This window comes from Spinacia oleracea, chromosome 2 (assembly GCF_020520425.1).
Source record: "Spinacia oleracea cultivar Varoflay chromosome 2, BTI_SOV_V1, whole genome shotgun sequence".
In the NCBI taxonomy this organism is placed as follows: Eukaryota; Viridiplantae; Streptophyta; class Magnoliopsida; order Caryophyllales; family Amaranthaceae; genus Spinacia; species Spinacia oleracea.
In genome coordinates, this window is record NC_079488.1 from 53,961,640 (window position 1) to 53,967,418 (window position 5,779).

Consider the following 5,779-nt stretch of genomic DNA (forward strand, 5'->3'; position numbering starts at 1 on the left):
CTAACCTGAAATGTACTTTTTATCGCTTTTACCACCATATATATATGTTCACATAATAAGTTTTATTAATCACGCTTAATAAGATAATATATGGACAAAACTGATATTGTTAGGCTCCTTAAATCAACCTAAATCACTCTTTTAACGTTGTTTAGTTAATTATTTGTGCATTAAAATTAACTCATATTAGTAATGTAGCATAACGCATGTCCTTTTCATCGTTATATTGAACTAGTAAGGACCGCCGCGTGGGCTAATGTTGGGCATTCCCTGTATTAGTAAACGTCCCCCGAACACTCAATCTCTACTCTGTTGGATGTACGTTGAGCGATCTCCATAATAGGGATCACAAGGGAACCTATGGTCGTTGTGAGTCAAATATGTTTGCATTCCATGCATATCACGACAACCGGGTTTTGTCAGTTTTCCTCAATGTCGTTGAAAACTGAATGGCGACTCCTACAGACTAGTAAAAAAAGAGGCTAACACCCACAGTTAGTCCCTGGTTTACTTAATATTGCTTGCCACATCCCGAGGGAAAGTCGTTCCGGTCGCTTTCTTTGGAAACGTGAGCCCGTACTATTTTTTGAACCCCTCACAGGGACGACTCCACTGGGGATAATATTGAAGTAGTGCGAGTAGTGCGTCGGTGAAGAAGCCGTATAGCAGAAACCGAACGCTACGCAACAATTAACTTCCTTATTAAGTTGGGACGACCTGAAATGTTCAATGTGACGAATGATCGCGACAGAACCGCATACCTAATCTTGGCTTCCTTAGCATATTTCATCTCTGAAGTTGGGAATAAGGACACCTATCAGCCTGAGGGTGCACGCGCTTCGGATGTTGTCCACTAAGAACATTCGCAATGTAGCACATCCACCAAAATCAAACCGCTTATCTCATGGGTCCATTCGTGGTATATGCCACTCCAGTATGTACCGGATAGGCCTTGGTAAAATTCATCATGAACCTGACTATTCTGACAAGGGCCTGTCAGGGGATTGGCGATAGGTTGGATACACTTCGACAACCAAGCCTATTGAACTTAAGAGACTAGCATAAACCTAAATGCGCATTGTATCTGAATCCATGCTCGTTGTTAGTTTCGTGTAAAAATTTTACGTGCTATGTGAAATTAACCAACCAGACATTTAATTTAAGGCCAACAATGCTTTCAAAATTCATAAAATAAACATCAAAATAAATAAATAAAGCCAAGAATCAGAATAAAATTCCACAGCCAGGGTCAAAGCGCTAGAATAAACCAGCGCTACCCCTGGCAGCGCTAGAATATTCTAACGCGTATCTCTCGAGCGCCAGAAGATTCTAATGCCTGCACCGAGGAAATGAACAAGCCAGAATGGCCAGCGCCAGAAATTTAACAACGCTGACCAAGAAAGCGCTGAAAAAAACTGGCGCTTCACTGGTGTGCGCTATTTTTATTCTAGCGTATACCGTGCTTGTTCCTCGCATTCGAGCCTGTAAATTAAAGTTTAAGAATTGAAAAGTCTAACCTTTGTGCAACCAATTTAAAAGACCAAAATACGCATTTTCCTTAAGCATTACGTAGTTCTGGCTTAAAATACCCATCACGGAAGGCATATTCAAAATTGCGCCGAAGGTATTTTCACGAAATTAAGCCTAATCAAGTCAAAAAGTTAATATTCCGAATCAGCTGTTACATAATCAAACCCAAAGGGCAGTAGGCGGGATTCATATTCTTCGCGTCGGAATGCTGAACATGTGAGCGCACGAACACTCAAATGAAGGGGCTTAAGTTAATAAAAAATAATTTGCGGAAAAAACTAACTAAAATAGGCCAACTGCACAAACGAATCCTGGGAAGAGCTTGCAAGCGCTAGAAATTACCTGCACATTACAGGCCAACGCTACAAATTTTCAGATGTTGCTCATCCCAGCACTGGAAAATTTCAGCGCCCGTTGATTCATTCATCGACGAACTTTTACTGCTTTAGGCTAATAACCAACAATTCGTAAAATAATTATTGGCTTATCAATAATACTCGTGAGTGGCATGATACCATTCAAAGATAAAAATCTCGATGTTCACCTAAGCTAAGCCTCAAGAAAACAACCACTTTTTCAGAAAACAAGTCGTTTCAAGTCCATGTCAAAGTTCTTCCCAAAAAAATTTAAAAAATTGTCATCCTAAATAGCTGCCTCGTAACATAGGGCCGGTTACGCTGCTTGGCGCCGAACTGAAGACCAAAGATTAACGCATCTTGAGTCCTCTACCCCAATTGCTAGTCCGATTGTAGAAATAGTAACTCTTGCCTCTGTCCGTCATTCCCCTTTTCTAGGATCTCCAATCTTCCAACCTCAGTTCTCCCCTGCACCAACTAGCACCATGTCTCTCGAAGATTTGACCGCACAAGTCAAGTTAATGGCCATTTCTATGGAACAGCTTCGCATGGAAAATTAGAAACTAACGGCTACTCAGACCCAAAATGAGCAAGACAATGAAAGGAAAATCGAGAAAATGGTCCATCAGCAGACCATGGGAAGCAAATTCTTCTCTCTCGATCCTAAACCTCTTACTGGAAAATTACCAGACAAATTCAATTCATCTGATCTGCCCAAGTTTAAGGTGACAGACAATCCCATAAATCACCTTCTACGCTTTGTGGGCACGATGAACCTTAAAGGCGTGGACAAGTGTATGTATTTACCAGCCTTCCCTCTATCCTTAGAGCCAATTACGCTTCAATGGTTCTATGAGTTAGATCCCAAGACCTTCCCAACCTGGGAAGACTTCACAAATGTCTTCATTCGCCAATACTCATCGAACATGGATTTCCAAGTGACCATGTGCGAGTTAGAAATGCTCTCGCAAAACAAGAATGGAGGTTTCACCACCTACTTTGCCCGATGGAGAGAGCAGGTTGCTCAAATAATACAGAGGCCTCCCGAACCTGAGCTAGTCCAAAAGTTACTCTTGACTGAACCCGTATGGTCACACAAATAGTACGTGGACGGATCAAGTATTTAAGTGAATTAAATACTCCATTTATGAATATTCGGAATCGACGGATCTCGGTTCCAGTGGGAGCTGAAATCGTCAAAAAGCAAAATATGAATACTCCGGAAACGATGATATTGCCGGAAACGGAAATATGGATCATAACGGAAATATAAATATTATCCAAGTCGTAGATGTTGCCGGAAACGGAAACATGGTACGTATCGTAAAAATATTATTGGAAATAGAAATATTTTCTGAATCAGAAATATTGCCGGAAACGGAAATATTGCCGGAATCGGAAATATTATCGGAATCGGAAATAAATTCTGGAATCGGAAATATTAAATATTTGTTCGAATCGGAAATAAATTCTGAAATCGGTAATATTAAATATTGTTCGAATCGGAAATGAATTTCGGAATCGGAAAACGAGTCGGAAGCGCGACGTACGAAATAATCATCGGACGAGCTTGCTAGACGCAAGGCCCAGCACGAACCCAGGCCCGCGCCTAGCGAAGCCCGAGCAGCGAGCCAGCAAGGGCAGCGAGCCCAGCCAAGCAGGGCAGGCCCAGCCAAGCACGGAGCAAGGTCAGGCCCAGCCAAGCAAAGCCAGGCAGGCCAGCAGCAGCGCCCAACGATGGACCGCGTGCTGCCAGCACTACTTGGGCCAAGCCGCGCACAGCGCTTCCCTCGTGGGCTGCGTGTGTGTGTGTGTGTGTGTGTGTGTGTGTGTGTGTGTGTGTGTGTTCGTGCAACGCTACAAATCCTTAGTCGCTTAGGATTGTTCGATTAATTGTTTTCCTAAATCCACATGAGTTAGTTGTTTGATTAAGCACTAAATTCAAAACGATTAATTTAACTAGAATTCTAATCGAATTAGTAAATTGAATTCTAGTGGAAATGTAAGTCCGATATTTTCTCCCTATAAATAGGTGATACATAATCACAATTTATACATCACAATAAAAAAAAGTATTCACATAGTTTAAGTTTAAACTAACTTAACAATTTGCCAAATAATTAAGCTTTCGAATAACATAAGACCTTAGATAATATTCTACTTAATTGAATCTAAGGCGGATCTGAACGTGCTATGGACTATCTACGGAGGGGCGACATTTGGAGTCCTAAACTTGTTCTTGTTCGGTTCGGGGGCAGCTAGGGAAGGCACGCTTCACATGTATGTATCCTAAATTATGCTAATGTACTATGTGGCAATTAATTTGGATTCCTGGCTTTATGGTTTTTCTGCATGAAATATATGTTTTATATTTGTCATAACCTAACATATTTTTACTAGAGCTGTCAAAACAGTTACTCGAGTCGGGTCCGGGTCTGGTCATCTCGGGTCATGATATGGCCGGGTCATGTCGGGTTATTTATCACCCGGTGCAGGTCGGGTTCAGGTCGGGTTAGGTCAGGTTGATTATTTGTCGGATCATGTCGGGTTATTTTTTCATTTCGACATAAGTCGGGTTCCGGTCGGGTTTGGTCGGGTCTTTTTCTAGTCGGGTACAATTTCGGGTTCGGGTCTTAACGAGTCGGATTTGAGTTAGACTTGTAGCAGTCAAGTTTGGATCGGATAATTATTGGGTCGGTCAAAATTCAGGTCGGGTTCACTATCGAACACGAGTTAAGATCGAGTCTGATAACTATCAGGTCTAGTCAAGTTTTAACCTTATAATTAACTTTTATAAATTTGGTTAAATTTGGTTTAACGCTTTTCACTTGTTCTAGATTAGGTAATTATAACAAAAATATTAACTTGATTTAAGTTATTATTTAGTTAGGTCAATGACAAATCGGGTTGTCAACAGGTCGCGTAAAATCAGGTAACTCGTTGCCACGAGTTGGGTAAATAACATGTTTCATCGGGTTATAATCGATTTTGGGTTGACATCGGGTCGGGTGTTGAATCGGGTTCGGGTCATTTTTCGGTTGGGTCAGTTGACTCAGTTCTGTTACCGGTTATGTTTCAGTCGGGTGCCAGGTTCGGGTCCGAATCATGCATTAACGGGTTAAAATCAATCGTCGATTTTAACGGGTTGGATACGGTCGGGTTACGAGTTTCCTATTTTAAGAACATTTTGGATCTCATGTCGGATCCGGGTCCTTATAAATACAGGTCGGTTTTTCAGTTTGGGTAAACTTTTGACAGCTCTAGTTACTAACATTTTACCGAAATGAGATCTTGTTCATAGATAGGAAACCCCTTTATGATAGCTTAGACAACTGGATAAAATAAAATGGGGATTTTTATTCGACGCCCTGTTTCGTTAATAACGCCCTGATTTATTACGTTAAAGTACGATTTTACCCTTTAAATTCAAATTCACCCCCCTCCTTCATGAGCCTTCTCCTTCTCTGCTCTCTCCCTCCCTTCCTCCTGCCGGCTATAAACATCTCCGCCGGCCTCAACGCCGCCCCATCTCCGATCCTTACCTGGCGCACGAAATTTGCATATGTTCCATGGACCTGGCGCACGAAATTTGCGCCAGTTTCATGGACCTGGCGCACAGATTTTGCGCCAGGTTCATGGAACTGGCGCAAATTCCATGCGCCAGGTCCATGGAACTGGCGCAAATTTCGTGCGCCAGGTACATGTGAACGGTGCAAATCTTGTGCGCCAGAAATGAATAAAATAAATAAAAAAAACACCATTTTTACCTCCTCCATTGAAGCTTACGAGCTTTCCGGGAGCGATTTTCCGGGACAACTTCCTTGACTATAAACACCGCGAACTCTCACACGAATTATGAAGATACTAACGTTTTCCAGAATTTCAGTTTTCCG